Source organism: Molossus molossus, unplaced genomic scaffold (genome assembly GCF_014108415.1).
Source record: "Molossus molossus isolate mMolMol1 unplaced genomic scaffold, mMolMol1.p scaffold_m16_p_10, whole genome shotgun sequence".
Classification (NCBI taxonomy): domain Eukaryota; kingdom Metazoa; phylum Chordata; class Mammalia; order Chiroptera; family Molossidae; genus Molossus; species Molossus molossus.
Genome location: NW_023425345.1, coordinates 47,733,035 through 47,758,258, shown reverse-complemented (window position 1 = coordinate 47,758,258; position 25,224 = coordinate 47,733,035). Strand labels below are relative to the sequence as shown.

Here is a 25,224-nt window from a genome sequence, read left to right as displayed (position 1 = left end):
TTAAAAAAAAAACAAACAAACTAAAATCAACATGGGCATTATGTTCCCAGGCCGGAAACCCCCAGCCTCCATTTATAAAAATGCAAATTAGAAGCTCCAGGAAGGAGCACAGGTCAATTACATAACAAAAAAAAACTCCAGAAAATATGGTTCCAAGCAAGGAAACAGGATTGCTGAATGGGTTCTGGGCAACTATAGAGTGTGTTCCTACTACAGAAAGCCAGGTCACCTTAAAAAAGCGTTATAGAAAACCAAAACTGGACTTAGAAAAGAAACCAAAGCAAGCATAGGATTGCCCCAGTCTGGGAGGAGTCGAAGTTACCAAAAAAGGAAAGTTACTAAGGTCCCTACAGATGACCTAGGGCTGAAGTCAGGCAGGAAACACAGCTTTAAAATGTATGGATGTTGCTAAGGTAGAATTCCTTGAAAGCACCAATGAGAGGCTACCAAGACATATATCTACCCCTAGACAAAGGAGCCACACTGGCAACCCACTTGGGTCCCCTCCCCGCATCAGGGAGTCTGTCTATCTTTCAAATACTTTGTTATCTTTTACTCTTGGTCCGTGAACTCATTCTTCGATTTTGAGAGACAACAAACTGGAACACCTCAACTTGGTTTCATCAGGAGAGGGAAATATCTCTGCTGGGATTTGGTGCTTACTTTTCCATTCCCAGGAAAATTGAAGTTTGTAATATTCTGTCTTCTAGCTTTGTTGAGGTTATGGATTCTACAGTTTTATCTGTTCTTCTTGTTGATCTTTACTTATTTTGGAGAATATATGGAGAGACTTGAATGTATCTTTACCTATCATTATCCATACTTGCCCAGAAACTGATTTGAATCCCTTTGCAAAAAATGTAAAAATGTTAGTGTCCCAAAATTTGCAAGAAAAACTGACCTTGCACAAGATGAAAAAATATTAAATAAATTTCAACAGAAAAACACTACATAGCTGACAGAAGGAATTTTAAAAAGGAAGATCATGACCTTGCCAGTATGGCTCAGTTGGTTGTTTGCCTGTGCACCAAAAGGTTGCAGTCTAGATCCCTTGTAGGGGGAGGTACAGCAGGCAGCCAAATCAATGTTTTGCTCTCACACTGATGTTTCTCTCTCTCCCTCTCCCTTCCACTTTCTCTAAAAATCAATAATAAAAAAAGCTCATGATTTATTAAATGTACACAGTAATAAAATTGTTTCATTTTCATCCACATATCATTTTTCCACAATAGAAAAGCAAATATCAAAATAAACAGAATACAGAAACAGACTTTTAAATTCATATATAACAAACTATTAAACTGACATTTAAAAAAATTGAAGTTTACTGCTCTCATAAAATACTATTCAGTCATTAATTCAACAGAAATTTATTGAGCATTTAGTTTGTGTCAGGTTATCGTTCTAGATGCTTAGAAAATAGACATTTATTAGATATTTGTCTTAAAAGCAGACAAATATCCCCATCCAAACGGGGCTAACATTCTCATGGGGGGATACAATGAAACTAATAATATACTTTTTAAAAAGATCACAAAAGCCTTTTATATATGGTTAATAATAAAACTTAAAATATGATTCATTTCACTCTTATCACATCAAAAATTTCATTTTGTGTATTTCTATTTAACTATTCTTTGGTTATATATTGGGGAGTATGCCTCCAATCTTCCATTTTTAGGACTATAATTACAGTCTGTGGAACACAGATGTCTAGAGGATGTCACCAAGAGATCCTGGACTTAGAGCTAGATGGAACAGTTTATGAAATGTTGGGTTGTCTCATCTTAAAGATTGTATAATAAGTGCATTTATAGGTATAAAAGGAATCATTCTAACATATCAGGTTTTTATTGTTTGCATCAAGTATACGTGTGAGAAAGGCTGCATACAGACATTAAGCAGCCAAAAATGAAAACTGCATTAAATGTTGGTTGAAATCAGCATTCAAGGACCCTAGTATTTAGGGAACTTCCCAAAGTAATAATTAGCCGAGTCTGGCCACAGTAAAAAAAAAAATAAAAGAGTGGAAAAGCCTTCTTTCCACTTCATGGTAGCCACAACATGAACATACAAATCAGTTTTGTCCAAATGGAACATTGCATAAAACTTCGAGTTTTTGGAATAACAAAAATAAATGATTTATAGTAGTAGCAGTAAGAGTTGAGAAACTTGCTTTTATAGAATTCCTGTAAATTCCCTTTCTTCAGAAATTAGCCAGGGGTGAATTATGTTGTTTGCAAATAGTTACAATTTATAAAAATAATTCCACTTCTTGAAATTTACCCTATATTGCAAGTTTGCAAATAGGATAAGGATGTGTAACATTACAATAGTCTATAACAACAAATGACAGGAAAACAATCTACATGTTGAAACAATAGGAGACTATCGATATAGATTCTTACTTTTTTCTTTATTCATTTTTTAGAGAGAGGAGGAGAAAGAGATAGAAACATCGATTGGCTGCCTCCTGCATGGCCCACAGTGGGGATCGGACCCACATCCTGGGCAGGTGCCCTGATTGGGAATCGCACTGGTGACCTCTTGGGCATGGGTCAATACTCAACCACTGAACCACACCAGCCATGCTTGATATAGACTTTAAATTGGATTACTATATAACTGTAAAAAGTTGGCCAGATCTGTATATGCTGATATGTAATAAAAGAGAATGTAGAACACTGGTATATATGGTATATTTCTACTATGTAATAAAAAAGATGATCATCTATATGAACAAAGTATTTCTGGAATGAAACTAAAAAATTGTAATAGTGATTGCCTTCATAGGGGAAACTTTCTCACTCTTTATGCTATTTAAATTTTCTTTTTTTAAAAAAACAGTGCTCTTGATTACTTACATTTAAAAAATGTTAATTATAGCCCAGCTGGTGTGGCTCAGCAGATTGAGCATGGTTCATGGACTGAGAGGTACCAGTTCGCTTCCTAGTCTGGGCACATGCCTGCATTGGGTGCTCCATCCCCAGTAGGGGGCATGCAAGAGGCAGCCAATCGATGTTTCTCTGTCATATCAATATTTCTCTCTCTCTCTCTCTCTCTCCTTAAAAACACAAACAAAAACAATAAAAGTATTTTCAAAGGCTAATTATAAATAAATCTATTAAAGGATACAAGATTTAAAGTGGAATGCAGAGATGAATTAATGGAATAGAATACAGAAAGCCATTATCCAATATAAAAAGGCAGCATTTCAAATAAGTGTGGGAAACAAATTGTGTATTCAATAATTAATTCTAGGATAATTGATTCACTATTGAAAAACAAAAAATTAAATTTTTACCACATACTATGCAGATCAAATAAATTTCCAGGTGAGTTACTAATTTAAATGTAAATTTTAAAATAAAATTTAAAAATTGATGTTTTAAAAGAATACTTAAGAACATGTAAGAATATCTGAGATAATATAATAAAAATATTTAAATGGTATGATTCTATTACTTTATAATATACATTACATAAATATATATGCAAAAAAGATAGTCTTAAAGTTACAAAAATGCTGAAAGCAATCAGTTTAAGTAGAGTGTAATTTTAAATTGTTTAAATTTAGTTACTACTTTTCTACAGTAACTATGTTTTATTTTTATTTTATCAAGAAAAAAATAAGAATATAGGTACAGCAGTTATTCCTTCTGAGTCTGGAGTAAAAAAAATATATTGAGAATGTAAAACAGTTTATTACAAAAAAAAAATGGGTTATCTAGAGACTGCAGTGGAATATTGTGGTTAGCTAGAAAGCTGTGACTGCATGAGAAGAGTAGACTTAGGGTGGTTATACAGTGAGTAGAAATATATCTTTTATAGCATGAAGGTTCTAGATGGAATTCTGATACTGGCACATGGAGAATCCACAGGATGTAATATCCTTATACTAAAATATATCCTTCACATGTGTGTGGATTTCATATATGTGTGGATTATAAAACATTTCTTAAATAATCTAAGAACTCTTCCAGGTTTTAAAACCTAATAAAATATAAAAACACAAAGAAAAATGGACAGGGGTATAAAATTATAAGAAAGTTAGGCTTCAAGCTGAAATAGAAAAGGGGGCTCACTTGTGATAAAAAGTCTTCTGGAAAGCTGAGAAAAGAGAGGGTAAGTATTATCATGCTATATTATTCAAGACAAAAATAAAAGCTAAGTAGGCAGAATATTATGGAATTCCTTTTCAGAATCAGTTCTACCACATAATATATAAATTAGTTTTATTATTGAATAAGCTGCATTTTGTCTTCTGACCTCAGAGAGTGAAACTGGAGGCTCTGGCCAAATGAGGAAGAAAAATCTGTGACCTTCAGGGGAGCTGCTCTTGATTAACCAGTTCAAGTACAAAGGGCAAATGCCCTCCATCATTAGAATAACATCATCAGAACAAAGAGCACACTTGGAGCTCTCCCTGGTGCTGCAATTGGCCAGGCTGTCTGGGACCTAACTTAAAGACTCATATTTCTAATCATGAATCCAAGTTTACTATTTCTTTGTTGACTAATCTGCCTGAATTCTCATTAGCCTTATTTCAGCAAACTATACACTAACCTGTGCCTCTGTAAGTGTATTTTTTCAAACTTTATTAGGAAATAAATAAAATATAGAGATAGAGCAAAGGGTCTATCTATTCTAGGTCATTTGTAGAAAGACGTTTTCTTCATATTTCCCAATAACTTTAAAAAGTAATAAATAGCCCTGGCCAGTTTGGCTCAGCGGTTAGAGCATCAGCCTGCGGTCCAGAGAGACCTGGGTTCGGTTCCCTCTAAGGGCACGTACTTCGGTTGCAGTTTGTCCCCGGTCCTGGTTGGTCGTGCGGGTGGCAGCCACTCGATGTGTCCCTTTCACGTCGATGTTTCTCTCTCTCTCTTCCTCTCTCTCCCTCCCACTCTATCTGTACAAAAAATGGAAAAATGTCCTCGGGTGAGGATTAAAAAAAAAAAGAGAAAAAGTAATAAATAATCGCCCTGGCCAGTTTGGCTCAGCGGTTAGAGCGTCGGCCTGCGGTCCGGAGAGACCCGGGTTAGGTTCCCGCTAAGGGCACGTACTTCGGTTGCAGTTTGTCCCCGGCCCTGGTTGGTCGTGCGGGTGGCAGCCACTTGATGTGTCCCTTCACGTCGATGTTTCTCTCTCTCTCTCTCCCTCCCACTCTATCTGTACAAAAATGGAAAAATATCCTCGGGTGAGGATAAAAAAAAAAAAAAAGTAATAAATAATCAAAAAATAAAAGCATAATACCAAAGAATCCAAATAAAAGTGTATATTTGTACACACACACACATACACAAACGAAGCACTAGATTAATCATATGCTATATTGGTCAGTTATTAAATATCTAGAAAATAATCTTCCTAGAAAAAATATTCACCATTGAGCTTACTTCATTTTATTAATTTATCAACTCTTATAAAATTTGTAAATCTTTGGTTGTTTTTCTCTTCTTCCTGATCTATAATTGACAAAAATTATTTCACTGCTTAAATATTATACATTTTATTATATATACATCTTTAAAAAACTCATCATATCAGGAATCCTTCCAGAACCTAAGCAGCTACCATGAACTAAAAAGGATAACCAGAATTCCTTAAATCACAATGATGAAATCACCAAGAGTAAATGTTTTGAATTTAGAGAATGGCTACTATTTATTTTGGCAGTAGGGGGAATAAAGGGTACTTTTCTGATGCACTTGTCCAGAATGTGCAACTAAGGTAAAACCCACAAAGAATCAAGATACTGCACTGTAGCCCAGCTGGTGTAGCTCAGTGGATTGAGTTGAGTGTCTTCCCATGGGCTGAGAGGTCCTGGTTCAATTCCCAGTCAGGGCACATGCCTGGGTTGGGGGCTCGATACCCAGGAGGGGGTGTGCAGGAGGTAGTGGATCAATGTTTCACTTTCACATTGATGTTTTTCTCTCTCCCTCTCTCTTTAAAAAATTATTAAAAACATATATATATTTTTTAATCCTCACCCGAGGATATTTTTCCATTTTTTGTACAGATAGAGTGGGAGGGAGAGAGAGGAAGGGAGAGAGAGTGAGAAACATCGATGTGAAGGGACACATCGAGTGGCTGCCACCCGCACAACCAACCAGGGCCGGGGACAAACTGCAACCGAAGTACGTGCCCTTAGTGGGAACCGAACCCGGGTCTCTCCGGACCTCAGGCCGACGCTCTAACCGCTGAGCCAAACTGGCCAGGGCTTAAAAACATATTTTAAAAATTAAAATAAAGTTACTGCAATATAAAACTTCATCTGAATGACTTGCACATTCCAACAAATACCATGACTCTAAAAAAGATTATAATGAAAATCTTATCAAATGAAAACATTACTAAAACTGTTAAGTTTACTATGGAAACATATATGAACAGGTTTAGAAAGGATTGTCTCAGTACAACAGAAACAGAATTCTCATCAAATGTATCAATTTAGTTCAAATGAACTGTTAAGTGATTTAATTTTCCTCTGAACTGGTGGATCTTTTGAAAAAGAAATGATTCCCATGCAGTCTTGCAAAACTCTACTAGCAAAAGTGAGAATACCTGAACAGACCAATAACAACTAAGGAAATAGAAGCAGTACTCAATAAACTCGCAGCAAACAAAAGACCTGGTCCAGACGGATTCACAGGAGAGTCTAACCAAACACTCAAAAGAGAACTAACATCTATTCTCCTCAAACTCTTCCAAAAAATTTAAGAGAAAGGAAGATTTCCAAGCTCCTTTTATGAGGCCAGCATGATCCTAATCCCAAAACCAGATAAAGATATTACAAAGAAAAAAACTACAGGCTAACATCAATGATGAACATAGAGGCCAAAATCCTCAACAAAATTTTAGCAAATCGGATCTAGCAATATATTAAAAAAGTATACACCAAGACCAAGTGGATTTATCCCAGCGATGCAAGGCTGGTACAATATTCACAAACTAATAAATGTGATACACCACATAAACAAAATGAAAGATAAAAATGATATGACCATATCAATAGATGCCAAAAAAGCATTTGACAAAACTCAGCACTCACTTTTTATAAAAATTCTCAGCAAAGTGGGAATAGAAGGATCATACCTCAACATAATAAAAACCATCTATGACAAACCTACAGCCAACATCATACTCAAAGGGAAAAAAAAACTGAAAGCATTTTCCTTAAGAACAGGAACAAGAAAGGGATGTCTGCTTACAACACTCTTACTCAACATAGTACTGGAAGTCTTAGCCACAGAAATCAGACAAGAAGGAAAAATAAAAGACATCCAAAAGCAGGAAGTGAAACTGTCATTATTCACAGATGACATGATATTGTACATAAAAAACCTTAGAGAATCCACCAAAAACCTACTAGATTTGATAAATAAAATAGGCAAAGTAGCAGGATACAAAATCAACATCCAGAAATAGTTGGCAATTTTATACACCAATAATGAACACACACACAGAGAGAAGCTAAAAAAAAATCACATTCACCATTCCAACAACAAAAAAATTTAAGACACCTAGGAATAAACTGAACCAAAGAAATAAAGAACTTGTTCTCGGAAAACTACAGGGCATTGAAAAAAGAAAGAGAGAAAGATATAAAAAAGTGAAAGCATATAAATTGGAAGAATTAACATCATTAAAATGTCCATACTACCCAAAGCAACCTATAGATTCAATGCAATCCCCATTAAAACACCAACAACACGTTTCACAGATCTAGAACAAATACCCCAAAAGTTTATATGGAACCAAAGACCCCAACTAGCCACAGCAATCTTAAAAAAGAAGAACAAAGTTGGAAAGATCATTATTCTGGATATCAGGTTATACTACAAAGCCATTCAAAAAACAGCCTGATACTGGAGTAAGAACAAAGGTGGCAAGAGCAAACAATGGCATAAAGACAGTCTCTTTAATAAATAGTGTTGGGCCCTGGTCGGTTTGGCTCAGCGATTAGAGCATCAGCTTGTGGTTCCAAGAGACCCGGGTTCGGTTCCCACAAAGGGCATGTACCTCGGTTGCAGTTTGTCCCCAGCCCTGATTAGGTCATGCGGATGGCAGCCACTCGTTGTGTCACTTTCACATCGATGTTTCTCTCTCTCTCTTCCTCCCACTCTATATGAACAAAAAATGGAAAAATGTCCTCGGGTAAGGATAAAAAAATAAGTAAATAAATAAATAAATAAATAAATAAATAGTGTTGGTGCACAGCTGGTGTGGCTCAGTGGTTGAGCATCAACCTATGCACCAAGAGTCACCGGTTCGATTCCCAGTCAGGGCACATGCCCAGGTTGTGGGCCAAACCCCAGTGGGGGGCATGCAGCAGGTGGCCAATCAATGTTCTCTCTCTCCCTCTCCCTCTCCCTTCCTCTCTCTCTAAAATAAAAAAATAAATAAAACCAGACCACCAATTTACACATTCACAAGAATAAACTCAAAATGGAAAAAAGACTTGAATGTCACTTGTGAAACCATAAAAATCATAGAAGAAAATGTAGGCAACAAAATCTCAGACATCACATGTAATAGAATTTTCACTGATAAATTGCATAGGGCAAGAGAAACAAAGGCTAAAAATAATAAATGGGACTACATCAAACTGAAAAAGCTTATGCACTGCAAAAGAAATCAGCATCAAAATTAAAAGGGAACCCACTGTATGGGAAAACATAATTGCCAATGATACATCAGATAAGAGGTTAATTTTCAAAATATATTGAGTACTCATACAACTCAACAAAGGGAAGACAAAGAATCCAATTTAAAAATGGGCAGAGGACCTGAATAGACACTTCTCCAAAGAGGACATACAAGTGGCCAAGAGATATAGGAAAAAAAGCTTATCGTCACTAATCATCAGAGAGATGCAGATTAAAACTACTCACAACTACCTGAATGGCTGCCATCAACAAATCATCAAACAACAAGTGGTGGCGAGGATGTGGAGAAAAGGAGACTCTAGCACACTGCTGGTGGGAAGGTACACTGGTGCAGCCACTGTGGAAAACAATATGGTGTTTCCTCAAAAAATTAAAATGGAACTGCCATTTGACCAAGTGATCCTACTTCTAGGAATATATCCTAAGAAGCCTGAAACACCAATCAGAAAGAACATATGCACTCCTATGTTTATAGAAGCTCTATTTACAATAGCTACTATCTGGAAATAGCCCATGTGTTCATCAATGGATGAGTGGATAAAAAAGGTGTGGTACATTTACAGAATGGAATACTATGTAGCTAGAAAGAAGAAAGATCTTTTATGCTTTGAGATGACATGGAGAGTATTATGCTAAGTGAAATGAACCAATCAGAGACTTATTTGTGAAATATAATGAACAAATTAAACTGAAGAACAAAATAGACCCAGAGACATGGAAGTAGAGAACAGAGTGACAAACCACAGAGCGAAAGGGGGCAGGAGGATGGGAAGAGATAAGCCAAAAAACGTATATGCATATATGCGTAACCAATGGACACAGGAAACAATACTGTGAAGGTGGGGGGCAGGGACAGGAACAGGGAGAAGGGTGTCAATGGGGAAAAAAGGAGAAACATCTGTAACAAAAATAAGGATATAAATAAAAGAAAAGAAAAAGATGATTCCTCTCATACAGAGCTTAATCTGAGATACTCATTCAGGTAGCCAATTGTTGGGAATCTATTTAAATAAAAAATCTATTATTTTTATCTTATCTAAAAATAGTTAAGATTAATACTTCTTATACTACCTAGTGATCTAAAAATTATATGTCAGAACAGTTTTGGATATTTTTATAACTAACCTATGTTTCTTCTTTTTGATCATATGTTCCTGTTAAGACAGAGGAAAGAAGATATAACTTAGGACAACAGAAGTCTTTCTTGCCTAAAAGCACAGTTTGTGACAAGTAAAAGGAAACTGCACCTACTGGAGAATCCTGTCCATTTCTCCCATCCTAATACCATCTCCTTTGTGGACTAAGGTATCTTTCAGAACACTTAGCAGCTCTATAGAGCAGCCTGAACACAACTGCTTTAAGAACAAAACATTTTAAACTTATTGACATAATGTATTATTTAATAAATTAGAATAAATTAAAATCAAAGATGACTAAGCATGTAGTGCTGAAAAGCAATATATAAGTCCACATTCTTAACCTTAAATCTAAGAATTAAAATTCTGTTAAGTGGTCAAAAGCTATTGTAAGAAAGTTGCTGATCTAATATGGTGATTCTCTATTGATGGCAGTACAATGCCAGGGATAGTTTGGAGAAGTGTGAGCCATTTTTGTTTGTCACAATGTCCAGGAGAACCCTACTGCTAATCAGGAAGCAGGAGCCAGGGATGCTAAACTTGCTACAATGCACAAATATTTGTACCATCCCAAATGCCAACAGTACTTCCATTGAGAAACACTGATCTAATTCAACTATAAAAGTAAATATTAAGTATTTCCCATAAATTTCCAATGAATTGGGAAATACTCAATGAATAGTTCACTCATTCAACACAAAGGAAACGAGGACTAAAGAGTCCAGAGGCCCTGTCTCCAATGGAAATAAAAGTCCTAGAATAACTGAGTCATACCATCTAGAAAATGACCATTCATTCTTTTATGCGGAGTTTAACAAGATGCTGTTTCCCAGATGTATCTCTTGTCAACTCAACCAACAAATAAAACAAAGCAAACAAGACAACAAAACAAAAAAACCCCAAAACATCCATAAAGAATAAAGGAAGAAAGAGATGTTTGTATTGGTATTAAAAAATATTATCAACTTGATTACTTTACTTCAAAGTATTAAAAAAATTAAATCCCACTGTTTCCTTACAAGAAGTGACAAAAACTATTAAAGAACTGTTAATTCATTAGAAAAGACTGCGCTCTGCTAAAAATTTGGCTGCATATTGCCATATAGTCATATTAGTGAATTAATTTACAATATTCCAGAGTTATAGTATGGTTTGATAAAAAAAACCACTAAAATGAACATATGATATTTTTACTAGTATTGTTCTACACATTAGTCTTCTTTCAAGATAATGAAAGGACATATCAAATTGTAAATTTCAGATTATTATTTTATCAGAAAATATGTTTGTTTTTTAATCTTAGAATTTATTAAGAAAGCTGTCAATTTGAACAGGGAATTTTATTTTAAAAAATAACTTCTACAAGAAAACAGCCAAAAAGGCACAGAGTACATGTTATGCCCACTTACATCAGAAAGCAGCTGAAAAGGCAACCTAGGAGACCTCATGCTAACCCAGGAAGGCTCTGCCCATCCTCTGAGTTCTAAACTTCATTATACAAAAGGACACTTGGAACTTGTATCAAAACCCTCCATCAAAAACATTTTTTCAAACCTGAAGGCCCCTAAAAATGGTATATTTGGATGGCTTCACAGTGTGGAATCTGTGCAAACCTTATTCCCTATGGAAAGATAGCAGCATCTGCCACATGGGACATTCACATTCAGGCCACCAATCACAGGATCCACCCCTGTGAAGGCTGCAGGAGTAGACTGAGCCAGAGGGGGGCACTGAGCAAAATGCAAAAAGGCAGGCGTCCCTGGTTCAAGGTAAACATTTGAGTTCTGGCTCATTTAGTGTTTTTCTTTACTTGCAAAATCAAGGACAACTGATTGAACTTATTTTAGAATAAACATTTTGGAATAAGAATGAAAGACACGCACACAAAATTGCTGTTTTCATGATCAGTAACTTAAAAAAACATCGGTGGCTTTTATAAAATGTCTTCCAGTAGATCATCAAGTCGCTATAACAGCAGGGAATTCACCAGGAAGGAAGAGCTGCATAGAAACTTCTGATGTGACTCTCACTACAGAGCTGGCTCATCATTGAGGTTGGCTAATAATACTGGTCTAGGGCATGAAATTAGTATCTCATGATAAATATTTTTACTGTGAAGGCTGCATATTTAAAGACAATAGCATTTTAAAATTCAGTAAATAGTGATTTCAGGATGTAAACAGAGCTTCAAGCTAGAAGCTTCTCAAGACTCCTCCTTGTCCTCCTTAATTTCAGAAATTCTGAAATTGAAAGATTTAAAGATTTCATCAAGTTTCAGCTGCTTTATGGAGGCATGCATGTTGTTCCTGACCAAACAGAGGCTCTGCAAGGCCACATCTGTGTTCTGCTTTACCACCTATGTTCTGCTTCCCCAGTCAGGTCGGTGCCCTGGCTGGGGCAGGGTCTAGTTCTCAGGCTTGAAGTTTGAGACCTGGGCCTGGAGCAAGCTTATTTCTTGTTTATTTCATGACATGATTTTCTGCCTTTTCAGTATGTTTGGTCATCAGCTCTAGGTTCTGCTCCACCTGCTGAACCACGGATTCTAGATCATGGTAGTCACTCTCCTCCTTGATCATTTCTGCTTCTAATTTCCACTCAAGTATCCTCACCATTTCAGTTTGTGACTCACAGAAGCTCTGAATCTGTCAGATTTCTTTAATTCTTAGCTGAGAATTCTCATCTTTCAGTGCTCCCTAACTTAACTGCACTGTCTGAAGGTGCCTATCCCCCCCAGAAGTTCTCTGTGGGCTGCAAAGTCTGCGCTGGGGCTCCCTGCAGGCAAGACAGGAGAGTTGGAGTCATTCAACAGTCCTCAGGGACAGGGACTTTACCCACCAGCTCTGATGAGCTGGAGAAGAAGATATATGTGCTGCAGGGCAACACGCTGGCCACAAACCTTGAGGAATGGCTCTGCTCTATAGCGGATGACAGGCCCCATTCCACCTGTCCTCATCCTCGTTTTTGTCCAGGACATGGCTGGCCCCCGTCAGGTCTTCGGAAAACGGCTGCTGCATGAGAGAGGTCAAGGAGCTGTAGTCAAGTCCCAGTGAGTGCCTTGTGGCTTTCTTTGAATGAAGTCTGCTGTTGGCTGTGTGTCCTCTTTCAACAGGCTGAAGTTCTTAGTGTTCAGAAACTCTTCAAAGGAGAATGGATTTGCCTCTTCGAGATCTCCAAGTTTATCATCTCCAAAATGTGTCTCCTGGGTCCCCGATGGACCTTGCTTAGTGCACTTCACCTTTCCGTAGACAAAATTGTCTGGAACTACAAGGCTGCTGGCCAGGGACAGCAGGATGATGCCTGGGCAGCAGGGGGGCTGCCGGCCCTCCTAGCCCAGCAGCAGCAGTTCCACGGCCCTGGCTCTCACCCCACCACAGCCTGAGTCCCTTGCCCATGTTGCCCGCCCCTGGGCCACAGTTCTAAGCCTCTCGCTGCAGCTTCTGCTCCAGAAAATACGTTAATTAAAATGTCAATAAAAACTTGAATGGTTTTTGTGTGTGTGTGTTTTTTTTAAAGAAACACCAGTTCTGAAATGGGTATTTTATTTCCAGAAATGGCAAAATAGGCCGTTTAGACCAATGCTCCTACTGAAAACCAGAAAAGCTGAAAAATATATTCATTTTTTTTAAGTTGCCCAAAAGCATTAAAGAATGAGAATGTAGTGAAGACTTACTGGACCAAGAGAGAAGACAGAAATTCAGAAAGGGAAATTTAGCATTTGGGGTCGTGTTTGCTCTGAGGAAATTGTGGAAAAGGTGATTTGTATGTTTGCTAACCTACAGCCTAGGGAGAAACAAACAAAAACAACCATTTTTTTATTGTGACTCTGAAAAATTCCACTGAACAAGAAGTAAAAGAGCCCCACAGAGACTGTAGACGGATTTGAAGTCATCTAGGGAGGTCAGAATATTCTAATCCCTGAAATTGGATTAAAGTGATCCTAGATTGCTAATGCCCCCGGAGTCCCATCACAACCAAACTATTAAAATAAACTCTCAAGAAAAAAAATATAATTCTAGGTCTCAAATTAAGTCTATAAATGGTTTTCAAGTACAATCCAGTATACAATCAAGAGACAACCAGAAAAATCAGGAAGTAACAGATACAAGAACCAACAAAAACAATATATTCCAAGGAGATCCAGATATTGAATCAACAGAGTATTTTTAAAAACCCATACTTGATTATCATAGGTAAGATTATTGAAAACCAAAGACAAAATAGAATTAGTAAAGGCAGTCAGAAAAAAAACAGGACAGATTTTCTTCAAAGTCATAAGATAGGAAAGACATTTAAGCACTCACCAGAAACAATTAAAAGCAGAAGTAATAACATTATATTTTCACTTTACTTTAAGAAAATACCTGTAAATTTAAAATTTGATTTCCAGAGAATATATCATTCAAAAACAGAAATGTTATCAATGATAACCAAAAACCAAATTTTTTAAGTTTCATAATTTTATTTATAAATTTCCACCAACTCTTGCCAGTCATATTACTCTGAACAGCAGAGGTGAATTATATAATAATATTATCTTACGTTCACCTGCATGAAAATTAGGGGAGCCCTGGCCGGTTTGGCTCAGCAGTTAGTTAGAGCGTTGGCCCACAGACCAGAGAGGCCTGGGTTTGGTTCCCGCTGAGGGCAGGTACTTCAGTTGCAGTTTGTCCCTGGCCCCGGTTGGGTCGTGTGGGTGGCAACCAGTCAACGTCTCTCTCAAATCGATGCTTCTCTCTCTTCCTCCCACTCTCCCTCCTGCTCTATCTCAAGATAAATGCAAAAAAAAAAAAAATTAGGGGAAAGAGATGAATTTTAAGATTAAACCCCAAATATAAACCAAATCAAAATTATAACTTCTTTGAACTAAAAACAATGACAAGATGAATCATTTTAACACACACAAAAATGTAAATTCAATAATCAAACAAAGTTATGGAACCATAGACAGAAAAAAGGTAGAAGCAATTATCTTTTTTTTTTTTTTTTTCTGAATCCATCTTTTATTGGAAACTTCACAACTACACAAGAACTCTATTATCGTTACTGGAATGGAAGGGACATTTTTGTTTCAGCCTCTGTTTTCTCAGTGTAGAAGCAATTATCTTGATTCCATCTCTTTTGTAATGTCTATCTTACTGCTTCAAAACAAATATGGTGGTTGGTCAGAGTAGGGGAAAATGTTACCTCAGCTAAACTAAATTCAGCCAGTCAGTAATTTTTTCTGTGTATATCACCAAAGTTTATATCTTACTGATATTCTATGGTGGCGATTTTCAACCTGTGTGCCACAAGAATTTTAAAACATGCAATTTAGTCAGGGGCACTGACTCTTTTCCCCCTTAAGATTGTCAAATAAAAATGTAACAACAGCCAACACAACAATAGTCATCCATTGTGAATGAATCAAAATTATACCTATTTTTTGGTCACATCGGCAAAACATATATCTTCTGGTGTGCCACAGAATTTCAGTAATTTGTTTATGTTTGTCATGAGATTTGGTTGAAAATCATTGCTCTATGGTAACAATGGGGAAGGGCAGTAACATTCTGAACACAGTTTGCAGTCAGTAAATGCCTGCTGAGTACACTAATCATGTTTTAAGTTTATTTTCTAGATTTAAAAATCTCATTTTGCTAGTTTTTCCTCATATGGTCTATTATCCAAACTTTGATACCTTTTGGATTCATTTGTAACTCTCCCAGTAACATTTAGTTCTCCCCAAATTAGACCAGGTACCAGCCCTGGGGGATCTAAATATAAGAAACTAACAACAAAAGATAAATGTACTGAGAAATTCTGGTATTTTTATTCTCCATCGAATATAAATACTATAGAGATATCCATAAATACTTCTATAAACTGAATATTGTCACAGTGTAATCCACTGCCTAACAATACATACAATTAGAAATAAATTTCATTTGCTTTATACTTTCTTTGAGGCTGACCAGGTAACGATAATCCAGTTCTATTTTAATTAAAGATCGTGATTATATAATTATTACGATAGTTCACATTTTCTAGTATATTTTGAGCTTTGATGGACTAACACTCGATATACTTATTTTTAAGCTTTTAATATCAAGTTATAAAATAATAAAATTACACAGAATATTAATTATAGAAACATGACAACGCTCTTCGACATCCCAGTCATAAGCATAATTCTTTTTCTCTTCCTTAAGATCACTTGGCAAGGTGGCTAGTAAAAGTGACCAGCAATAATATAAAATATGCAAATACAGCATACATAATAATCAGTATTTTCATTTTCAAATGAAATTGCTTTTCAATAAGTCTAAAGAATTTGTTCATAAACCACCAAATGCTAAACTATAAAACAATTTTATAAATATAATTAATTCATTTCATTCTAGAGGAACTTTATATTAAATAGTAAAATTGTTTATCTACCTATATTACTAGAAATACAGATATATAAACAGACACACACACACACACTTACACACCTGCATATGCATGCCCTAGGACAGCATTTCACAAAATAGGAAGAAGAAGAAGAAATTATTTGAAGATTACAGAAGATCCTGGCAAAAATTTAACATTGACTCATGATGATGAAATTTGTTCTCTTTACTTTCAATTTTTATAACAAAACCAAAATCTCAGTTTTGTGCTTGTATTTCTTTGGCACGTTTCTAACTCTAATCTCTCTTTTTAACAAAGAATGGGCTCATTGTTAGCTTTTCACTTACTGATTTATAAAGTTCTCTTCTTTTTCTGGTAGGTTTTACTATGTATTTATTGTGAGAATGTATTATGTTTTAAATACAGTTTTTTAAGTAACAAGGGATATAACAAAGAAAAATATTTAGGAAATAGGAGTAGAAGTGATATAATAAAGCAGACACAAATCTTCCACAGTAATAAAACCCTCCTATTTTCACTGGGCACATGCCATCAGAAAAAAATAATACATTTCATAGGCTTCTCATATCTAGGTGTGGCCATGTGCCTAAATTCTGGACAGTTTAAGATCTAAACGAAGTTACCTATGACAGCTCCCAAGAAACTTCCCTTATACTTTCTACTTCTGGCTGGCTAGAATACAAATGACAGCTGAAATTAAATAAGCCATCTAGATTTATAAAGTGACCTTGGCAATGGAGGCTATGCATGGCAGAGCAAAGAGATGAAAGGAACCTGCATCCCTGAATACTCCGTTTAACAGAGCTACTACTACAGTACTATACTATTGGTCCTTTTTCACTTACTTCCAGACTTTTAGGTGATGGCAAAATAAACTATACTCTTTAAGTCACTGCTGTTGGAGGTCTCTGTTATTTTAATCCAAATCTAACCCTAACTGCAAAATATAAAATATAAAAAATATTGTCAAAAATGGTATGTGAATGATTGAAGTTGGAAAATAATGAACCAAAGCACCGGAGTGCTCAGGATAAATTAATGGTGGTCCCTAGCATTTATCAAGTGCTCCACAAATCTTAAGCAGTTTGAGTGGAAAAAGCAGATTTGTACATATATGTCAAAATCTGAAATGTAAAAATTATTTCTACAGACACGCTACAAGGACTAACATTCAGTTCATCTTGACTATATTCAGAGTTTAAAAATTACTATTTACGGCTCTGGCTGGTTTTGCTCAGTGGTTAGACCGTCTGCCTGAGGACCAGAGTTGCAGGTTCAATTCCAGTTAAGGGCACGTGTCTTGGTTGCATTTCAATCCCTGGCCCCAGTCAAAGTCATGCGGGAGGTAACCAATTGATGTGTCTCTCTCACATCGATGTTTCTCTCTCTCTCGCTCCCCCCCCAACTCTATCAGCACTATTTACTTGGTTAAATTTGTATTTTTAAATTTTTCCTACTGTTTTATCATATCCTCAATTCACAAAATTAAATTGCCATCCGAAAAATAATTCTCTGAAGTGTAAAAATGTTTCTGGATAGTACCAAACACTACCACACAGATTGAGATAATTAATATCAATAATGAATGGTTCCAGTGATAGAAAATATGAATACTGTTGAGACAAACAAACCTCTGTGATGATTTCACACACATCAAAAAAGAAGAACACAAAATAGAAAGTACGATCACTTTTATGCATTAGATCATATTTAACTGACTATCCATATGCCCCTAGAGCTCACTGTGTGGTCAATAATAAGATTTTAACAAATGCTGAGATAAGGCTGCTAAAGCCTTCAGTCACTTTCAAACAAAACAGTGACCTCTTTGATAAATCAAATGAATTTCAATAAAACAACTTCCCACCCAAATCCTTTCAAGGTGGAAATTAGCAAATTTTGTCCAAAAAAATTGAGGACAAACCAAGATTAAAGATCTTTTAAGTTATACTTCTCACCAGAGAAACAAGCACAACTTATACAATTGCCAAGAAGCTTATAAACTAAGGACAGACCTCTTGACAAATATTATGATTGGAGAAAAGTCAGAAGAAACTATAGGCAAAAGTCTATCAAATTACAATGTACAGTGTCAAACAGTATCAGTGACATGATTTGGAAGAGCACCTACTATCCCACATGCCTATCTGTAGACAGTTCACATTGATACACAAAGTATGAATTAACTCAGCATACACAGAGAACGGTATATAACAGAAAAATACTGAACAAATTTTAATTCTGTTTATCACTGAGTATTTATTTACTTTCTTTAGTAAGCTAAAAGCAGTTTTAATGGAACATTATTCTCAAGTGCATCAAGGAGACTACACATGAATTCAATTCCACAATCTACTCTCTTTCATATGATCAATTAGAACATAACCATATGCCTTTTACAAACTATTAATGTAAAATTCATATAACATAAAATTAACCATTTTATGTGTACAATGCAGTGATATTTAGAACATTCCCAACACTATACACTATTGCTTCTATCTAGTTCCGAAATATTTTTGTTACAGTAAAGGAAACTCTGTACCCATTAAACAGTCACTACAATTTTCCTTTTACTTTTGCCCCTGGCAACCACTAATCTGCTTTTTGTCTCTGTGGGTTTGCCTATTCTGGATACTTAATATAATTCGAATCATACAATGCATGATCATTTGTGACTGGCTTCTTTTACTTAGCATAATGTTTCCAAGGTTCATTTATGTTGCAGCATGTTATCAGCATATACCATATTATGGTCTAATAATATTCAATTGTATAATTTTACCATGCTTTGTTTATGCATTCATCAGTTCATGGACTTGGGTTATTTCCACCTCCTGGCTGTTGTGAATAGTGCTGCTATGCACATTTGTGAACAAATTGTTTGAATGCTTGTTTTCAATTGTTATGGGTACTACCTAGGAGTGAGACTGCTGAGTCACTGAGTAATTCTATATTTAACTTTTGAGGAACTATAAAACTTTTTCCTCAGTGACTGAGCAATATGCTTCTTGATCTCAAATCACTGCTGAAGAAAACAGTGAAAATAGTAGATCTGGTCAATTGTGACTACTCAGTATACATCATTCCAGAACTGCTTTAATAAAATACTATTGAATAAAAGAATTTGCTTTTCTACACTTCGATGTAATATAGCTGTCAAGGGAAAATACATAAGGTTTTTGAAATAGTGAACAATTATTTAAATTTCATAATTATATCTGTAAAAATAATATCTGTGGTTTTAAACACTGTTCAAGTATCGTATCTTGTGTGATACAGTTAATATTTTGAAATGTCTAAGAATTATTTTAAGGCTGAAGTACTATGATTTTTAATGTTGAGCTAAGTTATGATATCATAAAAATATTAAGCTAGGAACTCTGAAAGATAGATGAAGTAGTTCTAGATTAGTAGGAAGGCAACACAAATCTCTTTCCAAGAAAATGCCTCAGTTTAGGCACCCAGATTTTCTGAATAGCAAAATAATGGTGATAATGATGATGATGTTATAAGCAAAGATCACAAAACACCCATAGAAACAAACCATCATGAGTGCTCAACAACATAAACAATGACCAATTCGTCAGACATAAAATATAAAATAAACATGTAGAAAACACTTGAAGAAATCAAATGCCACCCGGCTGGTGTGGCTCAGTAGTTGAACGTCAACCCATGCACCAAGAAGTCGCCGATTCGATTCCCTGTCAGGGCACATGCCCAGGTTGTGGGCCAAATCCCCAGTGCAGGGGCATGCAGGAAGCAGCCAATTGATGTTCTCTCTCATCAATGTTTCTGTCTCCCTCCCTCCCTCTCCCTTCCTCTCTCTCAGAAATAAAAAAAAGAAATCAAATGTAGAGTCAAAAAACTGAGCAAGCAACAAGAAAGATATAATAGTATCTAATATATGCTATATATATGCCATTAGCTCCTCAAAGGAAGTAATAAATATGACAAAAATAGATTTGAAAAGATAATGAAAACAAATTTTCCCCAGCTGATGAAACACTTAAATAATACAAGAAGGATAAATAATAAAAAACTTATACCAAGTACATTGTAATAAATCCCCACAAAGCCAAAGAAAAAGAGAAAAATCTTAAAAGCAGCCAAAGACAAAATGCTTATCACCAACATAGAAATGAAAATTAGACCGAAGCTGACTCATCACCAATAATTTAAGTCAGAAGATGTGGAATAATGTTGTCAAAGTTCTATTAGAAAACAAAACCAGGCATAGAAAATCATGTCCTCAGCAAAACTATCTTACAAGAACATGGATAAAAAAAGGATTTTCAGACAAGCAAAAATAGTTTATCACAAAAGGACCTACACTAAAGGATATGCTAAAGGATGTACTTCAAAGAAAGAAAATAATAACAGGAGGAAGGTCTTACACGGCCAATAAATGGTGAAAAATTAAATCGATAAAACTGCAAATAAATATTCAGATGTTCAAATAAAAATAAATGGGGACACCTGAGTAATGGTTAGACCTGATAATAATTCATTAAAGTTGTACACTTGTGCTTTGTGTACGTTTGTTTGTAAAATGTTTATTAACAAATGTTTTGCTCAAATGATTAAATATTTCCCCAAATCCCACATTGTACAAATAAAATAATGAAGATAATGTCTTTTAAAAAAAGAGAGAGAGAACTGTCAAAAATAAGAGCATTAAGATCCATAAAAATGAAGCTATAATCAAATATCTAAAAGGAGACTTAGGAGTGAAAGTGTGCTAAGTTCCTTTTATTGTTCAACAATTTAAAGAAAGGTAGTAAAAACCAGTCCAAATATAACAGTAATCACAAACAACAAAAATGATTAATGAACTCAAAATTTATAGCCAGATAATTATATTAAAAACAAAATAGAATGATACTGTTATTTATAAGATAGCTAATTATTAATTATAGAGAACGGTTCAAAAGTTATAGCAGTTTTATTCTAATCACATAAATTGAGTGTTGCTGTATCAATAAGAGAAAAAATAGTTTAAAAAAATAACAATATTATTTGGTTTAAAGAGGGTCACTATATAACAATAAAAGTTTCAATTTACCAGAAAGGTATGATAGCTCTAAATGTGTATGCTTTATGAAATAATCTCAAAATGATTAAAGCAATAGTTGTTAGGATTTATAAGTCATTAAACAGAAATGTATGAATCCATAACTGTTGCAGGAGATTTTAACACATCTCTTGACTTACTGATAGTTCAGGCAGACAAAAAAATTAATATGCCAGCGGCACACACCTCTGACACCTGCCCATGCCAGCCTGGCCCCTGTGGGACCCATGCACGCCAGCCCCACCCTTGTGAGACCTGTACACAATAGCTGCCGGCGCTACAAACCCCACTGCAGGCTCCTGCTGCCACTGCCCCTGAGAGATACCATTGCCAATGAGAGCCACTGGCCCCACAGCTGCCAAAAGCTATTAGATCACCAGACGACAGGACTGGATCCAAGATGTGGCCCTGCCATCACTCAACACCCTGACCTGCCATCACGACCCAGTGAGCCTCATCTGGACCTGGACTACCAGACTACTAAAATGGTGAGGCAAATAACCCCAAAATGAAAGAAAAGGAGGAATCACCAGAAGAGGAACTAAAAGATGGAGGCAAGCAATTTGTCAGATAAAAAATTCAAAGAAATGGTATTAACGGTGCTTAAACAACTTAGTGAAAACTATAAGGAACTCGGTGGGAACTATATCAGCATGAAAAAATAGGTAGAAGCCATGAATAAGAATCAACAGAGACTTCCAGTCAAGATGGCGGCGTAGGTAAACACGGTATCGCGTCCTCCCACAACCACATCAAAGTTACAACTAACCTACAGAACAACCATCATTCAAAACTGCCAGAAATCAAGCTGAATGGAAATCCTACAACTACGAAATTAAAGCAGCAGCAACATCCAGACTGGTAGGAGGAACAGAGTGGCGAGGGGCGTAGGCCCGATGGGCTGGTCCCACACCCACGTGTGGCGGATAAAAATCAGGAGGATACCTCAGCTGGGAAGGTCCTCCCTTAGGACTGAGGGGTCCCTGTCCCACACCAGGTGCCCCGCTCAGGGTTCCAGTGCCAGGAAGAGAAGTCCCCATACCTTCTGGCTGTAAAAACCAGCGGGAACTGAGGCTCAGGGAGGCTGACGCGGCTGGAGCCCCAGGCAGCTCCTTAAAGGGCCCCCACACAGACTTATCGGACTCTCTCCCTCTAAGCTCAGAGGGGAGGCAGCTCGAAGGGCACCAGAGACATACAGGGAAGAACTGAGCTGTTTGGCACTGGAGCGAGGGCTGGAGAGGGGGCTTTCTCCTGGACAGATGTGCTGTCAGAGGCCTTTGTTCCTTTGGTGAGCCGTTCCCTGGGGTGGCAGACAGCCGCCATATCTGGGACTCCAGCAACCTGGCTCATACTGTTTGCCCCGCCCCACCCAACTTTCAGGCCCACCCAAGCGGTTGCCAGTTGCTTAACCATAGGATTGGCCTGTCTTGGATCCTGCTTCAGGTTTTTCCTAAATTCTTTCAAACAAGCAGCATCTGGTCTCTAGCCCCATACTGCTCATTAAGTAATACACAGAAACAAACACAGGGAGGCAGCCAAAATGAGGAGACAAAGAAACAGGTCCCACATGAAAGAACAGAACAAAACCCCAAGAAAAGAACTAAGCGAAATAGAGATAAGCAACCTAACAGATGCTGAGTTCAAAATACTGCTTATAAGGATGCTCAATGAACTCAGTGAGAACCTCAGTGAACTTAGTGAGGGCCTCAAGAGCATAAAAAAAGACCAGTCAGAAATGATGGATGCACAGTCAGAATTGAAGGAGGCATTAACTGAAATAAAGAATAATTTACACAGGTTCAATAGTAGAGTATGTAAATCCAAGAAGCAAACCATCGATTTGGAATATAAGGAAGCAAAAAACGGCCAATCAGAACAGCAAAAAGAAAAAAGAATCCAAAAAAATTAGGATAGTGTAAGGAGCCTCTGGGACAACTTCAAGCATGCCAACATTTGCATCTTGGGGGTGCCAGAAGGAGAAGAGCAAGAACAAGAAATTGAAAACCTGTTTGAAACAATAATGGCAGAAAACTTTCCTAACTTGGTGAAGGAAACAGACATACAAGTTCAGAAAGCAGAGAGTCCCAAATAAGATGAACCCCAAGAGGCCCACACCAAGACACATCATTATCAAAATGCAAAAGGTTCAAGACAAAGAGAATCTTAAAAGCAGCAAGAGAAAGGCAGCTAGTTACCTACAAGGGAGTTCCCACAAGACTGTCAGCTGATTTCTCAAAAGAAACTTTGCAGGCCAGAAGGGAGTGGCAAGAAATATTCAGAGTGATGAAAAGCAAGAACCTACACCCAAGATTACTCTATCCTGTAAAGCTGTCATGTAGAATCGATGGCCATATAAAGAGTTTTCCAGACAAGAAAAAGTTAAAGGAGTTCATCACAACCAAACCGTTACTATATGAAATGATGAAGGGTCTTTTTGAAGAAAAAGATAAAATCTATGAACAAACAAAATGGCAATGAATACATATTTATCAACAATGAAATCTACAAACAAAATGAACAGGCAGAACAGAAACATTCTCATAGATACAGAGAACATTTTGTTGGTTGCCAGATGGGAGGGGAGTTGGGGGAATAGGTGAAAAAGGTGAAGGGATTAAGAAGTGCAAATTCATTGCTAGACTGACAAACCTCAATGGAAAGGGGTTGGGGGGTGCAAAGAAATAAACCAAAGAACTTACATGCAAACCAGTGGACACAGACAATAGTGTGGGAAAAGGCGGGAGGGGGCAGGAGTAGGGAGGAGGGGGTCAATGGGGGAAAAATGAGGAACATCTGTAATACATTCTATATTCAACAATAAAGATAAAAAAAAAAAAAAAAAAAGAATCAACAGAAAATGAAGAATGAGCCCTGGCAGGTTTGGCTCAGCAGTGGAGCATTGGGCCCACAGACCATTAAGTCTAGGGTTCAATTCCAGCCAAGGGCATGTACCTTGGTTGCGGTTCATCCCAGGCCCTGGTGGAGTCATGTGGGAGGCAACCAGCTGATGTGTCCCTCTCATATTGATGTTTCTTTCTCTCCCTCCCACTCTATCTAAAGATAAATAAAAAATATCCTTGGGTGAGGATTAAAAAAAAGAAAGAAAGACATAGCTGAAATAAAGAATACCCAGGAAGGAATTAATAGTAGATTAGAAGAAGCTGAGGACCGAATCAGTGAGTTAGAAGACAAGGTAGAAAGAAACACCCAGTCAGAGCAGCAACTAGGGAAAAAAGTAAAAAGAAGGAGGAGAGTTTAAGGGAGCTTTGGGACAGCATGAAAAATACCCACACCTAGACACATCATAATTAAAATAGCAAACATTTCTCAATGAAAATACTTCAGGTCAGAAGGGAGTGGCATGAAGTATACAAAGTAATAAAAAGCAAGGGACTGAACCCAAGACTACTCTATCCAGCAAGACTGTCATTCAAAACCGAAGGTGAAATAAAGAGCTTCGAAGACAAAAAAAGGCTAAAGGAGTTTACTACCACCAAAAAAAACACTGCAAGAAATGATAAAGGAGCTGTTATAAGAAGAAGAAATATATACAGAGAGAGACACACAGGCATATAGAATAAAAATGGCAACACATAAGTACCTATCAATAATAACCTTAATGCAGTTTGTCCCCGGCCCCGGTTGGGGTCATGTGGGTGGTAACTACTCAATGGGTCTCTCTCACATCAATGTTTCTCTCTCTTCATCTCTCTCCCTCCCACTCTATCTGAACAAAAAATGGGAAAATGCCCTTGGGTGAAGATAAAAATAATAATAATAATAAAATAAAAAATAAATAAAACTTAAAAAAATAATAATAACCTTAAATGTAAATGGTTTACATGCTCCAATCAAAAGACATACGGTAGCTGATTAAATAAGAAAACATGACCCATATATATGCTGTCTCCAAGAGACCCATGTCAGAACAAAAGACCCACACAGGATG

The 25,224-nt window shown here is 36.6% G+C and overlaps 1 protein-coding gene and 1 pseudogene across 3 annotated transcripts in view; both read right to left on the bottom strand.

Moving 5' to 3' along the window:
• The window catches only part of ARID2 (AT-rich interaction domain 2), a 179,970-nt gene that overhangs the window by 104,868 nt on the left and 49,878 nt on the right, over window positions 1-25,224 (bottom strand). The window lies entirely within an intron of this gene.
• On the bottom strand, window positions 12,009-12,819 carry LOC118623219 (annotated as a pseudogene).